This window comes from Hemiscyllium ocellatum, unplaced genomic scaffold (genome assembly GCF_020745735.1).
Source record: "Hemiscyllium ocellatum isolate sHemOce1 unplaced genomic scaffold, sHemOce1.pat.X.cur. scaffold_506_pat_ctg1, whole genome shotgun sequence".
Lineage (NCBI taxonomy): Eukaryota > Metazoa > Chordata > Chondrichthyes > Orectolobiformes > Hemiscylliidae > Hemiscyllium > Hemiscyllium ocellatum.
In genome coordinates, this window is record NW_026869089.1 from 84,369 (window position 1) to 101,058 (window position 16,690).

General features: G+C 44.3%; 1 long non-coding RNA gene across 2 annotated transcripts; it reads right to left on the reverse strand.

Moving 5' to 3' along the window:
- Nucleotides 1–2,382: 2,382 nt before the first annotated feature.
- Nucleotides 2,383–14,975, reverse strand: LOC132813870 (uncharacterized). 2 transcript variants are annotated; one of them, XR_009644192.1, is made up of 2 exons: nt 13,909–14,975; nt 2,383–3,737 (listed from the first exon to the last, which is right to left on the reverse strand). It is a non-coding gene; the product is annotated as an uncharacterized LOC132813870 (long non-coding RNA). The 2 variants fall into 2 exon arrangements; XR_009644191.1 differs by having other exon boundaries at nt 12,438–14,975.
- Between the last annotated feature and the right edge of the window lie 1,715 nt (nt 14,976–16,690).

The following is a 16,690-nucleotide window of genomic DNA, read 5'->3' on the forward strand; positions in this document are numbered from 1 at the left end:
GCAACATTCAACGTGCAGCGAAATCGACGTTTCTGGCAAAAGCCCTTCATCAGGAACAAAGGCAGTGAGCCTGAGGCGTGGCGAGATTGGCTAGAGTGGGGGTGGGGGTGGAGAGAAAGTAGCATAGAGTACAATGGATGAGTGGGGGAGGGGATGAAGGTGATAGGTCAGAGAGGAGAGGGTGGAGTGGATAGGTCGAAAAGGAGACAGGCAGGTTGGACAAGTCCGGACAAGTCATGGGGACAGTGCTGAGCTGGAAGTTTGGAAGTCGGGTGAGGTTGGGGGAAGGGGAAATGAGGAAACTGTTGAAGTCCACATTGATGCCCTGGGGTTGAAGTGTTCCGAGGCTGAAGATGAGGCGTTCTTCCTCCAGGCGTCTAGTGGTGAGAGAGTGGCGGTGAAGGAGGCCCATGACCTCCATGTCCTCGGCGGAGTAGGAGAGGGAGTTGAAATGCTGGGCAATGGGGTGGTGTGGTTGATTGGTGCAGGTGTCCCAGAAATGTTCCATAAAGCGCTCTGCTAGGAGGCACACAGTCTCCCCAATGTAGATGTGACCGCATCGGGAGCAAAGGATACAAAAATAATATTAGTGGAAGTGCAGATAAAACTTTGGTGAATGTGAAAGGCTCCTTTAGGGCCTTGGCTAGAGGTGAGGGAGGTGTCAGAGATGGTCCAGGTAAATTGAAGGTCAGGGTGGAATGTGTTTGTGAAGATGATGAATTGCTCAACTTCCTCGCAGGAGCACGATGTGGCGCCAAAGCAGTCATCAATGTAGCGGAGGAAGAGGTGGGGAGTGATGCCGGTGTAATTACGGAAGATCAACTGTTCTACGTAGCCAACAAAGAGACAGGCATAGCTGGGTTCCATAAGTGTGCCCATGGCTACCCCTTTGTTCTGGAGGAAGTGGGAGGATTCAAAGGAGAAATTATTAAGGGTGAGGACCAGTTCGGCCACATGAATGAGAGTGTCGGTGGAAGGGTAGTGTTGGGGACGTCTGGAGAGGAAAAAAGCGGAAGGCTTGGAGGCCCTGGTCATGGCAGATGAAGGTGTAGAGGGATTGGATATCCATGGTGAAGATCTCCATTAATGACGACCGTCTTGACACTGGCATTTTTACAAACCCACCAACTCCCACAGCTACCTGGATTACCCCTCTTCCCACCCTACCTCTTGCAAAAATGCCATCCCGTATTCCCAATTCCTCTGCCTCCGCCGTATCTGTTCCCAGGAGGACCAGTTCCACCATAGAACACACCAGATGACCTCCTTCTTTAGAGACCGCAATTTCCCTTCCCAGGTGCTTAAAGATGCCCTCCAACACATCTCGTCCACATCCCACCCCTCCAACCATAACAAGGACAGAACGCCCCTGGTGCTCACCTTCCACCCTACAAACCTTCGCATAAGACAAATCATCCGCTGACTTTCCGCCACCTCCAAAAAGACCCCAGCACCAGGGATATATTTCCCTCCCCACCCCTTTCCGCCTTCTGCAAAGACCATTCCCTCCGTGAGTACCTGGTCAGGTCCACGCCCCCCTACAACCCACCCTCCCATCCTGGCACTTTCCCCTGCCACCGCAGGAACTGTAAAATCTGTGCCCACACCTCCTCCCTCACCTCTATCCAAGGCCCAAAAGGAGCCTTCCACATCCATCAAAGTTTTACCTGCACATCCCCAATATCATTTATTATATCCGTTGCTCCCGATGCGGTCTCCTCTACATTGGGGAGACTGGGCGCCTCCTAACAGAGCGCTTTAGGGAACATCTCGGGGAAACCTGCACCAATCAACCATACCAGACCGTGGCCCAGCATTTCAACACCCCCTCCCACTCTGCCGAGGACATGGAGGTCCTGGGCCTTCTTCCACCGCCGCTCCCTCGCCACCAGACGCCTGGAGGAAGAACGCCTCACCTTCGCCTCGGAACACTTCAACCCCAGGGCATCAATGTGGACTTCAACAGTTTCCTCATTTCCCTTCTCCCACCTCACCCGAGTTCCAAACTTCCAGCTCAGCACTGTCCCCATGACTTGTCTGCACTTGTCCGACCTGCCTATATCCTTTTCCACCTATCCACTCCACCCTCTCCTCCCTGACCTATCATCTTCATCCCCTCCTCCACTCACCCATTAACTCTATGCTACTTTCTGCCCATTCTCACCCTCCTCTAGCTTATCTCTCCACGCTTCAGGCTCTCTGCCTTTATTCCTGATGAAGGGCTTTTGCCCGAAATGTCGATTTCGCTGCACTTTGGTTGTGGCCTGAACTGCTGTTCTCTTCCAGCACCACTAGTCCAGAACTTCGTGAAACCATGTTGACTCTGACGAATTGTGGTTTGAGTTTGCATATGTCCTGAACAATGGACTCTAGCAATTTGCCTTAAATTACAATAGTTTATTGTTAAACTTTAGTCGCTCATGTATTACATTATTACAAGTTCTTCCCTTTCGAAAACCTTCATGTTTTCTTTGAATTCCTGTTTTATGGGCACAAGGCTTGAAGAGATCTGCTCCAATTGCTGTGTAAGAGCCATGTATGTCTGAATGGACTCATCATCTTGCTGGTATTCAAACTCGATTGGCTGATGTCTTTCTGGTGTTCCCATGTTGCCATCTCCAAGGCCAGAATGACCTCCTCCTGTTGATGCTTTTGAGGATTGGGAGGTTATGGAATCTTCCTGCTGCTGTGTAACAATTTGAGGGGCTCATGGGTTTTCTCATACTTCTCCATAACAGGTGGAGATACTGAACGGTCTCCTCATGTATCCCGGAGATGGGACCGAGGGATTGATTCGTCGTCTCTTATTCCCATAAAACAAACACGTGTATAAATTACCTCTTCGTTTCTCATGAAAGAAGTCTCAGATAGTTTTTGTCCTTATCCAATTCCCTTGCAATAGGCTCGGTGGGTCTGAATGGCCTCCTGTTATCCCAGTGTAACAACCTCGAGTCACTGTGTGACCTCTTCCAGTTCCTATGTTACAGACTTGAGGAGGCTGAATAGACTGCTCCTGTTGCTGTTGGACAGGATACTGGTGCAGCATGGCCTACTGTTATAGGCTCGAGGGGCTGATTGGCCTCCTTCTGTAAATGTATATCAGGCTCCAGGGGCTGAATAGCCTCATCCTGTTTTGTTGTATCAGGGTCAAAGGCCTGAATATCCTCCTGTTGTTCCTGTGTAACAGGCTGGAGAACGGAATGGATTCCTCCACTATCTGTGTAATTCCCTTCACTTGTTAACTCCTTCTGTCAACTTTGTTCAAATAAGATCATCTTTAATTTTTGTAAACTCCAATGGCTACTGGGTCAACTTGATCATCCTTTCGTTATAAGCCAGCACCTTCATTGCAGGAATCAGTTGAGGGAACCATCTCTGAGCTGCTTCCAATATAACAACATCCTTTCTTCAGAGAAGAGGCTAAATCTGTACACACTACTCCAGATGTAATCTTCCTGTACAGAAGCAGCAACACTTTACCAGCCTATTGTAAAGTTCCCACCCAGGTTAGAGCAGTCTCAGCTCTCTGGGGGAATACAGAACATTGTTGGAAGATCATTGTCCTTCTCTACTCCATCAGCATAACGGGAGATCTGGAGAACTTAAAGTTTGAGAAGATCATAAATGATGTAGCGAGATGATCTCTACCATCAATCTCCCCAGAGCCCACATCGCTCAGATTCCGCAGAATCTAGTAAGGTGGATCGCAAAACCAGCAAGGAGGAGCAAAGTGAAAGCTGCAATACAAATGCAGGGCATGTTATAAAACAGGAAATGAGATATGTACATTTGTGGGTACTGCAGTATGATATATGTTTAAATTATATCTAAACTTTGTTAACCCAATTGAATGCTAATGCTGGGAAAAATGGATTTCAAGACCACGTGTGAGATGGTTTACATGAGCATTATGTTAAGCACTGAGCTCGAGATCAGGTGATTTAGGAATTGGTGTTGAGTGATCAGAAGAGCTAATTGAAAAATTTGCTGTAAAGGACATTTTGGGAACAGTGACCACAATGTATCGGTTTTCTTTTATGCTGTTTGAGTACACGACAGATTTTGTTTAATTTGAAGTAACTGTTATAAATATGAGTCATGCAAGCCGTCAAGGTGTGAGGAGAAAGTCGGGACTACAGATGCTGGAGGTCAGAGGCGAAGAGTGTGGTGATGGAAAAGCACAGTCAGGCAGCATACTAAGAGCAGATAAATCGATGTTTCGGGCATAAGGCCTTCATCAGGAATGAAGCTTATGGGCCAAGGGGGCTGAGGGATAAATGAGAAGGGGGTGAGACAGGGGGGAGGTTAGCAGGGATTGCGGTAGGTAGATGAAGGTGGGGTTGAAAGTGATAAGTGATGAAGGGAGACAGACCGCCTCATCTACTGCATCCATTGAACCCAATGTGTTCTTCTCTACATTGGCGAGGCAGAAGGTCAACTTGTGGAACATTTCAGAGAACATCTCTGTGACAGCCACATTGAACAATTCCATCGCCTTGTGGCTGAGCACTTTAACTCCCCTTCCCACTCTGCCAAGGACATGAGGGTCCTGGACCTACTCCATCGCCAAACCTGAGCCACCAGAAACCTGCAGGAAGAAAGCCTCCTCTTCTGCCTTGGGACCTTCCAAACACAGGGGATCATAGTGGATTCCCCCATTTCCACTAATCCCACCCTATCCCACTCCAACCCTCCAAGTCAGCACCGCCCTTTTGTACATTCCTATGCGTCCACCTTCCTTGCTATCAATCTGGCCCACCCTCCTCTCCGAGTATCACTTTCAACCCCACCTTCACTTACCTATTTGATGAAAGGAGGCAGCTTATAAAAATGCCAAGTTGCTGTAATCCAGTGGATTCAGAGAAATGTAGGACCCAGCAAAGGATGGCCAAGAAACTGAGAAGAAAATCGAAAAGAGAAAAAGCATGCAAACGAAAGAAAAACATAAAAACTGCTAAAAAGCATCTATCAATGTATGAAAAAAAATAAAAACAAGGTCAAATGTGGAACAGTTGGTATGCGTTCAGGATAGTTTATTGCAGAGAACAGAGAAATCTCGGAAAAGAAACAGTTTATTTGCGTCTATCTTCATTGCAAGAATGTCCAGAAATTCTTCCAGAAATACCAAGTGACCATGGGACTTGTGTAAGTAACGTCTAAGATTATTCTTATCAATGTTGAGGTCATCTTTGAAAAGAAAGCTGGATTGAGTATTTATAAATCTGACAGACCAGATGTACTTCATACAAGGATTTATGAGGAAGCAGCAATAGACATGTTCATTGCATCGCGGATTTTTACTTTATCTTCTGACACATTCTCGAACGTCATTTAGCCAATCTGTATAAGGCAAAGGTTACAAATATTATCCAACAGTTTAAGAAAGGATGAAGATGGAGAGGGGTGAACTACAGAGCAGTTATCTTGTCATCCGCAGTCGGGTGTCTGTTGGACTCGATTACAAAGAACATGCGACTACATATGTAGAAGGTAATAACATAACTTGGGAGTGTGAGAATATACCGATGAAAAGAAAACCAGAAGTGGCAAACATTTTTTTGGAATGGTTTGAAGATGATTCTTGTGGACATAGGCAATGAAGAACCAATGGATAACGTAGAGTTGAATATTCATGAGATTTTTTAAAAAACTCACAAAGTAAGCTCATAACAAAGGTTAAAGCGAGAGGTATTAGGAAGAACATATGAAAATAGCAAAGAAAAAATTAGTTTTACATTCAGGTGATTGTAATTGGAATATAGAAGACGTCATGCACCGTTGTATCGAGTGTTCATGACAGTATTTTGTATTGTTCGGAGTCCCAATCTAAGAAATAAGATATTGACTACAGAGGAACTGCAAAAGGTATTATTCAGATTCATCCCTAAAACGGCAAGATTTTCTGATGTGGAAACTCACCCTGTGATCTCGAGTTTTGAAACATGAGAGGTGGTTGCAGTGAAACTTAGAAACACAGAGGGGACTGAATAACAGGGACATGGAGAAGTACAAGTAGGCGAGATCTGGGAGAATCCCACAATATTCTACACGGACAAGTAGAGCAGAATCATCAGCAAACAGTTAGTGTCCATTAGAAACCAAAGGGGCAATCTGTGTGTCAAGCTGGAGAACATTGATGGATTGTAACATGAGACCTTCACATCTATTTTACTTTAGAGACGGAGAAGACAAGTACAGAATTCAAGGAGATGGATGGGGAAACTCTTGAACAGATTGATGTAAAATACGAGAAAGGATTTGAGGCTTTGTTCTGTATAAATTTGGACCTATCTCCATGTCTGAATGAATTTTATCACAGGCGGCTGTTGGGGTGAATGGAGGAAAGACCCTGACTAAATATTTTAATTAGGCTCTGACCATAGGGGAGGTGCCAGAGAACTGGAGAACTGCTAACACGATTCCACTTCACAGTTCGGGTTGGAGAGATAGACCAGGGAACTATAGACGAGCGGGTACTAGGTCACTGTTAAGGAAACTACTGGAGAAAATAGGGAAGGAGAAAATTGAACTCCAATAAGAGTCGAAAGGTCTGATCAGGGATAATCATCATGACTTTATCAGAAGGAAGTGGCACCTAATGGATTTGATTGAATTAGTTTGAGGAGGTCGATTCTTTAGCTTTGTAGGAAAGCCTTTGACAAATTTCCAGCTGGGAAACTGAAAAATAATGTAAAATCTCACAATATAAATGATAACTTGACAAGTTACAACGAAAATTGTCTTAGTGGCGGGAGGCAGAGGGTAGTGAGAGAAAGCTGTTTGTGTGACTGGAGACCTGGTGCACCACAGGGAGCAGTGCTGCATCCCTTATTGTTTGTGTTATTCATAACAAAAACAAATGTGAATGTGGAGGGGGCAAGGTGGAGAGGCAGGGAGGTGTGATAAGTAAGTGGACATTTGACATAAAGATTGACCGGTTGGTTCGCAGTGAGGAGGAAGGCCTTAAGTTACAGGAAGATGCAGATGAAATGGTCAGATGGGCAGATCAATAACAGGTACAATGTTACCTTGATAAATATGAGGTGATGAACATTGGGAGAAGGAACCAGGCAGGGGAGGACTCAATGAATGGCAGCACACTGGGAAGCTCAGATTATGCTTCTCTACACTTCCCTGAATGTGACTGGACAGGTTAATGCTTAAAAATGTGTTGCTGGAAAAGCTCAGCCGGTCAGGCAGCATCAAAGGAGCAGGAGAATCGATGTTTAGGGCAGGTTCCTGAAGAATGGCTTATGCTCGAAACGGCGATTCTGCTCCTTTGATGCTGCCTGACCTGCTGCGCTTTTCCAGCAACACATTTTTAAAGCACTGATCTCCAGCATCTGCAGTCCTCACTTTCTGCTGGGCAGGTTAATGGACTAGTTAAGAATTGGACCTTGAGTATTGTGTTTCCTAATCAGGGTGTAGACATAAGACCTTCCAGGGCTTTGGTTCGGCCAAAATGGAGTACTGTATGTAGCTCTGGGAGCCACATTCCAGGAAGGATGTGATTGTACTGGAGAGGGTGCAGAGGTGATTCACCAGGATGTCCCCTGGGGTAGAGCATATCAGCTATGGAGAGAGGCTGGATAAGCTCGGGTTGTTTACTTTGGAGCAGAGAAAGCTGAGGGGTCAGTGATTCAGAAGGATAAGATTATAAGCGACACGGACAGGGTGGATAGACAGCAACTGTTCCTTTTAGTCAGAGGGTCAAGAACAAAGGAGCACACTTTTATAGTGAAAAGTTTGAGGTTCAGAGATGATTTAAACATTTTTTCACCTCGAGGTGTGGGCTTCTGGGATTACTTCCTGAGAGGGGAATTATCACGAGTAACCTCACAATCGTTAAAAAGTACTTGGACAAGCACTTGGAAGTGTCATAACATTCCAGGCTATGGGACTGCTGTAGAAAGTGGGACTAATATAGATCGTGCTGTCCTTCTGTTGGCACAGAGTCTTTGCTCCTGTGAGTGTACCATGTGGAAGGTCAATTATTGGAGCATTTTAAGGCAGGAATTGATGGGTTTCTGAAGAGTTATATTCATAAGGGTTATAAGTGTGAACTGTAATAGCTTGTTAAATGATGTCAATGTGAGAAATATGAGAAAACAAGTGTAGTTTCCTTACAGTTTGGAACCAGAGAATGGAGAATGGGGAACAGGGAAATGGCAGAACTATGAAGCCACTACTTCAGTTCTGTCTTCACAAAACTTTCTAACAATATAAGGAAAACCAAGTCTGGTGTGGGAAAATGATAGAGTACGTGGAACATAGGACATAGTAAGTAAATGGTTTAGCAGAAATTATTGTGGCTGAAAGTAATAGTCATAGACAACACTAACATAGATTTATGAAATGGGAATTATGTTTGAGAAGCAGACTGGCTGACAAATGAAAGAGCAGCAATGGATGTAAAACATTTTGATTTTTAGGAAAATGTTGGTAAAGCTCCAAGCCCAATTTGCAATATCAAATCTGAGTGGATTGGGGCGAATATATGGGCATGTTTCGAGAATGGGACAGCTGGCAGTAAACAGTGAATAGAAATAAACAGACTCATCAAGCAACAGCCTGACATTGTCTGTAAGGTATGATTCTGTGAGTATGACTATGACCTAGACACCCCATCACCTTCCCCGGATATGTCCTGTCTCATCAGCAGGATGGACACAGCAGAGGTGGCTGCACAGTGGGATGCAGTTAGAAGGGAATTGCTCTTGGAGTCCTCAACAGTGACTCCGTATCCCATGGCATTAGTTTGCATTTGGGAAAGGAAACCTCCTGCTGATTACCAAGTACCAGCATCTCTCAACTGATGTATCAGTACTCCTCCATGCTGACCAACACTTGGAGGAAGCACTGAGGGTAGCATTCTGGGTGGGGTATTTCAATGTTCACCCCCAACAGTGTCTCAGCTACAGCATTATTGATCGAGAAGGCTGGGTCCTCAAGGATATAACTGCTAGAGTGGTTCTGCGGCAGGCAGTGAAGGAACCAACAAGAGGAAAATATACACTTGACCACAGCCTTACTAAACTGCCAATTGCAGAAGTATCTGTCCATGACAGTATCGGTAAGAGTGACCACCGCATAGTCATTGTGGAGACAAAGTCACACCTGCACATTGAGAATAACATTCACCATTTTGGGAGGTACTATCACAGTGCGAAATAGGGCAGACTTCGAACAGATCTAACAGTTCAAGTCTGGGTGTCCATAAGGTGCTGTGGTTCATCTATAGGAGCAGAATTGTACAGCCACACAACCTCATGACCTGGCATACCCCCCTCGCAACAATTACCATCAATCCAGAGGATCAACATTGGTTCAATGGATGTGCAGGATGGCAGGAGCAGCACCAGGCAAACCTGACAATGAAGTGTCAGCCTGGTGAAGCCACCAAACAGGACTACTTGTGTGCACCAAACAGCATAAGCAGTAAGTGATAAACAGAGCTGAGTGATCCCATAAGCAAAGGATCAGATCCAAGCTCTGCAGTCCTTCCACATCTAGTCGAGAAACGTTGGAGACAATTAAACAATTCACTGGAGGAAGAGGTTTCACAAATAACCCCTTCCTCCATGATGGAAGAGCCCAGCACTTCAGTGTATAAGATAAGGCTGATGCATTCGTAACAACCTTCAGTCAGAAATGTTGAGTGGATGATCCATTTCAGCCTCCTCCAGTGGTCCTCAGCGATTCAGTTACCAGTCATCAACCAATTCGAGTTGGAGATACTGAATACTCAAAGGGTCCATACTCTGACAGCATTCTGGCAATAGTACCGAAAACTTGTGCTCCATACCTTGCCACTCCCCTAAACAAACTCGTTCAATACAGTTACAACAATGGCTTTTCCTGATTATGTGGAAAATTACCCCAAGTATCTCCTGTATATAAAAAGCAGAACAAATCCAATCTGGCCAATTACAACTCCATCAGCCTACTCTCGATCATCAGTAAAGTGGTGGAAGGTCTCAGTGCTTTTAAGCAGCAACCTGCTCAGCAATGCCCTGGTCAATGATGACCAGGTTGGGCTCCCCAGGACCACTCAGCTCCGGATCTCATTACCTTGATTCAAACATGGACAAAAGAGCTGAATTACAGAGGTGGGGTGAGAGTGACAGCCCTTTAAATCAAGGCTGCCTTCGACCAAGTGTGGTATCAAGGGGCCTTAGCAACACTGGAATCAATGGGTATCAGAGGCAAACACCCCGCTGCTTAGAATCATACCTGACACGTAGGAAGATGGTCGTGGTTGATGAAGGTCAGTCAACTCAGCTCCATGTCTGTAGGAGTCCCTCGAGCAGTGAACAGAAACTTCTTCAGGGCTGCTTCATCAATGACCTTCCCTCCATGTTAAGGTCAGAAGTGGGGATGTTCGCCAATGATTGTACAATGTTCTGCAACATTTGTGGCTCCTCAGATACTGAAGCAGTCCATGTTCAAACACGACAAGAAATGGACAGTATCCAGGCTGGCAAGTGGCAAGTAATATTCAGCCCACACGAATGCCAGACCATGACCATCACCAATAAAATACAATCTAACCTGCCCCTTGGCATTCAATGATGTTACTATCACTGAATCCCCCAGTATCAAAGTCCTGGTGGGTAATCATTGCTTAGAAACTCACTGGTCTCCCCACATGAACACTGTAACTATAAGAGCAAGTCTGAAGCTAGGAATGCTGCGGCGAGTAACTCACATCCTGACTTCCAAAATTCTGTCCATCATCTACAATGCATGTCAATACAATATAGGTCAGAAGTGCGATAGAAGACTCCCAGTTTGCCTGGATGAGTGCAGCCCCAACAACACTCCAGAAGCTTTATACCATCCAGGACAAAGCAGACAGTTTGACTGGCCCTTCACCCACAATGCTCCACCATCAACACGCAGCAGCAGCAGTGTTTTACTATCCACATGCTGCAATGAAATGATTCACCAAAGATCCTCAGAAACCATCTTCCCAACTCACGAACACTTCTATCTAGAAGGACAAGGGCTCCAGATGTATGGAAATACCATCATCTTTAGGTTCCCCTCCAAGCCATTCACCATCCTGACTTGGAAATATATCACAGCTCCTTCACAGTCGCTGGGTCAGAATCCTGGGATTCTCTCCCTAATGGCATTGGAGGTCAACCACAGCAGGTGGACTGCGGTGTTCAACAAGGCAGCTCACCACCACCTTCTCAAGAGCAACTAGGGACAGGCAATAAATGCTGGCCCAGCCAGTGACACCCAGATTGACGAAATACAGAAATAGAAATTAACAGAGGACGGTTGCTGAGGTATCACAGAGGTCGGTGTTTGGGGCCCAGCTGTTCACAATGTCCTTTAAATATTTGGTTGCTGGAATCAGATACAATACATCCCAGCCTGCTGATAGCACTAATGGATGTGGGATTGTGAGTGGGTGCGGAGGATATAAAAAAGCACCAAGAAGACTAAGACAAATGGAGTGAATGGGTAAATACGTGACAGATGGAGAACAATGTGGATAGAGGTGACAGTGTGCCCTTTGGTGGAAATGATAAACTGGAATCCTACAATTTGAAAGGGATTGGTTGAAACACGTTGATTTACAAAGGGACAGATGCTCCTTTTTGTTGTTTCCTTTTGCATCAACCTCTGAGGTCCCTGCAGCGCAGTGAGTTCTGTAACCAGAAGTCAATACTGGGCATGGCATTGACACGCTGACCAGTGTACACAGACCCACCAAGTGGGGAGCTATAACACGGAAAAGGATCTGCATCTCATTGTACATATGTCGCTGAAAGCAATATTGCAGAAACAGAAAGCAGTAAAGAAGATAAATGGTGTGTTGACCTTCATTTCAGGGGGATGCGAGTCCAGGAGAAAGGGTGTCTCAGTGCAGCTGTACAGGGCCTTGGTAAGATATCATCTCGAACATTGTGCAGTATTGTGTGCAGTTTTGGTCTCCTTACCTAATAAAGGAAAACCTGACATTGAGGGAGAGCAGTGACGGATGACCAGACTGATCTCTGGGATGACAGGCTTGTTGTGAGAGCAGAGTTTGGTGGTGACTGGGCCAGTATTCCATGGGGTTTAGGAAAATAAGTGGAGATCTCAGTGAAATTTACAAAACTCTGACAAAGTGAGACAGATTGGAAGCAGGGATGATAATTCCCCTGGCTGGGACTTCTAAAACAAGGGGCCACAGTATTAGGTACAGGCAGTCACTCTGCATTGAGATGATAATAAATATCTGCACTCACTGACTGGGGAACCTGGGGAATTCGTTCGCACCTGGAAACTGAGTCACTGAATATAAATACGGATTTAGAGACAGTAAAGGGATGGTGGGAGAGCAGGAGTATGGTATGGAAATTATATTGAATTGGTTAGCAACTCGATGAACCAAACATACTACTGCACCGCCTATTTTATAGCTTCCCAAGGTTACTCACATTAACAGATATGTATATCGTGTGGGGTAAGTATATTGAGGAGATTTTTTTTTCCATGAACTTAGAATGGGGAGGCCAAATGTGTTTTCCATTCCCGATGTTTCTGTGCAGTCTGTGGAAAAGCTCTGTAAAATGCTGTCACAAGCTCTCAGGTGTTAGTAAGGAGGTTTCTGCAGGGTCGACAGGACTGTGTTCCCATTCCCTTTTCCCACATTGCTGCTGAGGCCGGGTGTTCTGTCCGGTTTCATCCTTTCAGACCTCGGAGCAGTTTGATACAAATGAGTGGCCTTGCTTGGCCGTTTCAGAGACCATTGAAATGTTTATCACACGTCAGGGTCTTTGGAGTCTGTTTTAGGCCAGCCCAGGAAATCATGGGAGATTCACTTCCTAAAAGTACATTGGAGAAGGAAATTCTGTTTACAATCGATATTGGCTTCAAGGTCACTGTTACTGACCCCAGGTTTTAGATCTCGATATTTTATTAATTGTTTTTAACTTCCAACCGCTGCCAGAGCATTATCCTGGTCTGGATTAGTAATCCAGTGATATTTCCACAACAGCACCATCTCCACATGGGGACCTGTCGAAAACCACACTGAGCAGGGTATTTCTATGCTGCTTGACAGTTCTGTCAAAAAGAACTCCCAACAATTTGACGGTCGTGATGGGAATGAGGGAGTGATAATTGGTCAGATTGTAATTATTCCCCTCTTAGGGGACTGGACACAGCTGAGTAATTTTCCACATTGCCAGGGAGATGTCAGAGTTGGAGCTGGAATGAAACAGCTTCCCCAGGGACACGGCTTGTTGTGTAGCACAAGTCTTCAGTCCTATTGCAGGAATGGGGTCAGGACCCATTGCCTTTGTCGTATCTACTGTGTTCAGCTGTTTATTCATCTCACATGCAGCAATTCGAAATATTTGAAGACTGGCGTCTGTGATTTTGTGGGCATCATGATGAGGGTGAGCTGTATCATCGACTCAACACTTCTGGCAGAGGATGGTGCAGATAAAACATCCTTCTCTTTTACACTGATGTGCAGGTCTGTTCCATTATTTAGGATGGGGATGTTTGTGGAGCCCTCTCCTCCAGTCATTTGTTTAATCGTCCATCACCATTTATAACTGAATGTGGCAGGACTGCAGGGCTTCGTTCAGATCTGTTGGTCAAGTCTGGTAGCTTTAATGAGTTAGCATCAGGTTAAGGTTCATGTGATTCTGACTCTGACATGTTCACCCACACTCGTCACTGAGCCATAGATGGTGTTTATTGTAATGACAGACTGAGGTGTTATCCTGGCAAAAAGTTACAGGTTGTGGCTGAATGCAGGTCTGCTTCTCCTGCTGCTGTGGTCTCCAGCACTACATGAATACAGTTTCCAGCTGCAATATCTGCAATGCAATTCTGCTGTCTGTTCCCCAATTCTCACTGAGGCCATTCACCCATCAGTCCTGTACTCAGTGACCTCACCTGGTTTCTGATGTGGTAATACTTCAATTTCAAACTCTCATTCTGCTGAGGGTCTGTCTCCCCGGGTCTTGCCTCCAATCTGACACATTCTGCAAAAGCATTTAACTGATGTTAATTCAAATGTTTAATTCACCTGAATCTTATTCCTTGAGAAATGCCATCTTCTGTGTTTAAAGTGAATGTGTTTCCTCTGTTTCTCTCCCTGACAATGATTAAGAGCTCTGTAGTGTCAGTGATACCAGAGTTATGTAGTTTCAGAGCCAGTTAATTCTCTGGATTCCCAATCATCTTCACCACATTGCATGTTTCCTCTTTTGGTTTGATGCCTTATCACTCTTGGCTGCCTTGTCCTCCCATGAGTATGTTTCATCAGCTTGGGGTTGCATTTCTGGTATTATCTTCCGAATTATCCCCAGAAACTCCTGCTATTGCTGCTCCATGGTCTTTCCTGCTCAGCTCCCCTTCCAATTAACTCTGACCAGCTCCTCCCGCCTGTCTTTGTAGTTACATTGCTTCATTATAACCACATTACATCTTGAAGAAAGCATTACGTATAAAATGAAAGAATGAGTTTTGTGAGATGGGCCACGAAGATTGGTGGATTTATTAACTAGATACAAAGGGAGAACGAGAGAGAGGATATAGATATGGAGATGTGGAAAATGAGAAAACTATATTATCGAAAGAAGTAGATGTACTTCCCTCAATCTTTTGGCAATTCCTGTGTGCTGTGGTCCTTTGTACAGTGCACGTACAACAGAGCAATATGTTCAAACGCTGGGTCTGATGCCATAACTTTCCTCTCCAATAATATGACAGACACTAGTTTTGGAAAGAACCCAACAGACCAATATATTTAATTCCTGGTAGAAAGGGGATTAACTGAAATAGGTTGGAAACCAGAAACAAGAATTTCTAACACACATTCTGATAAAAATGAGAGACTAGAGTTGGGAATCCCAGAAAAGGGGGAACATTGAGAGAAAGGGAAGGTATCACTTCAGATGAGGATCAAATAATGTTTTAATGCTTAAAAAATTTTATTCATTATGTGCATCATTTTTTGTTAACTGTGTCTCAGTTGTTCATTCAGAATGCGTTATACACATATGAAGAGTGTTACTTATCTGAACACACACTGATTAAACAGTGTATATAAAATCTGTTTTTTCCATTTCCGACTGTCCTGTTGTCGTGCTAGCAGGATATATGAACACCAACTGGCCACCAAAAGACACGACCCACTATCATTAGTTTCCATTCATTCAGAAAAAGAAGGACACCACGTTGACTGTGACAACACGCACTTCCTAGGACAAAGCCACGCACGAAAGTTCTTAGAAACATGACATTCTAGCGAGAAGTACATCAACAAACGCATCAATTTAGATCCTATCTACCTTGCCTTGAACAAAAAACTGGAAATGACATCATGCACCTTAAGAAACCAAGACCTAGAAATACAAAGACGAGACTTACCACCAGTGCGTCACCAGAGACTCTCACTAATGATATCACCTAGTCATGGTGACAAAACATCTGAAAACAAACCATCAAGCTCAGCGAGTTAAAATACATACTTATTAATTGTTCTTTTTCTCTTAATAGTGGAATTTGCGACTACTTTGTCACTCGTGTTTTAACAGATTACGAGGTGAGATGAGCTTTTCTGGGTGTGTGGTTTTAATTAACAAGGAGTTCAACATCGACATCATAACAGTTTGAGGGCTTGTCGTATAGGATTTAGACAGATTTGAACAGCTTTGGCGTACAAAAGGTCCCAGCAGATTCCATCACTTGGCAGTTAGTGACGTAGATCTTCAAATAAAACAGGTGAGAAAATTCATTTAATTTTGTTTCCTTGTTGTTGGTTAAATTAAAAGAAATGGTTTTTAATATTACTAAAGAGGTTCTGAGGTTTGAAGGTGGTTCCCAAATTTGCCAAGAAAGTGTAGAAAGACAAAGGAAGGGCATACTTCTAGAATTAACATGTAGGTTAGAATTAGGTTTCACCAGAGACAAAAGGAAAGCTGTCATCATAATGGAGTTGGTCAAGCACTTTGGTCCATCAGAGAAGCAGGAAACTGCAGTCGAGTTCGAGAAACTTAAATTGCAAATATGACAACTGGAGTTAGAAGATAAAGAAAGAAACAGAAAGAGAGAGAAGATAGAGAAAGAGAAACAGAGGAAAAAGGAAGAGAGGGAGAATTTGAAATTCAGAAGTTTGGAATTAGATAAGAAAGTTAAATTAGCAGGATAAAGATGAAGGGATAATGTAGGGATGTATACAACTATGTTAATACATTGCCATATTTCGGTGCGAAAAATGCCAAAACCACTTCTATTTCATTTGCAAAACTGGCTCGGCAGATGGCATGTCCAGTGAACCTGTAGCTAATGCTAGTTCAGACTAAGCTGGTGGGTACAGCTTGAAAGGTATGTGCCGTGCTGTCTCATGAGGGAGCAAGAGATTATGCAGATGCAAACAGGTTATTTTGAGTGCTTATGAATTCGTACAAGAAGAATATAGACAGCAGTTCAGAAATATAGAGACAGAACCAGGTCAGACTTATATTGAGTTTGAAAGAATTAAACACAGTCATTTTGATAGAAGGATGCAGGCTTTAAAAATGGATAAGACCTGTGAGGCTCGAAGGGAGGAGTTAAAAGACTCACTTCCAGAGATGGTAAGAATTCATGTGAATGAACAAAAAGTTCAAGAAGTGAGAAGCGTAGCAGAAAGGGCAGATGAGATGCTTTGGTGCATGAGATGAAATTTAGC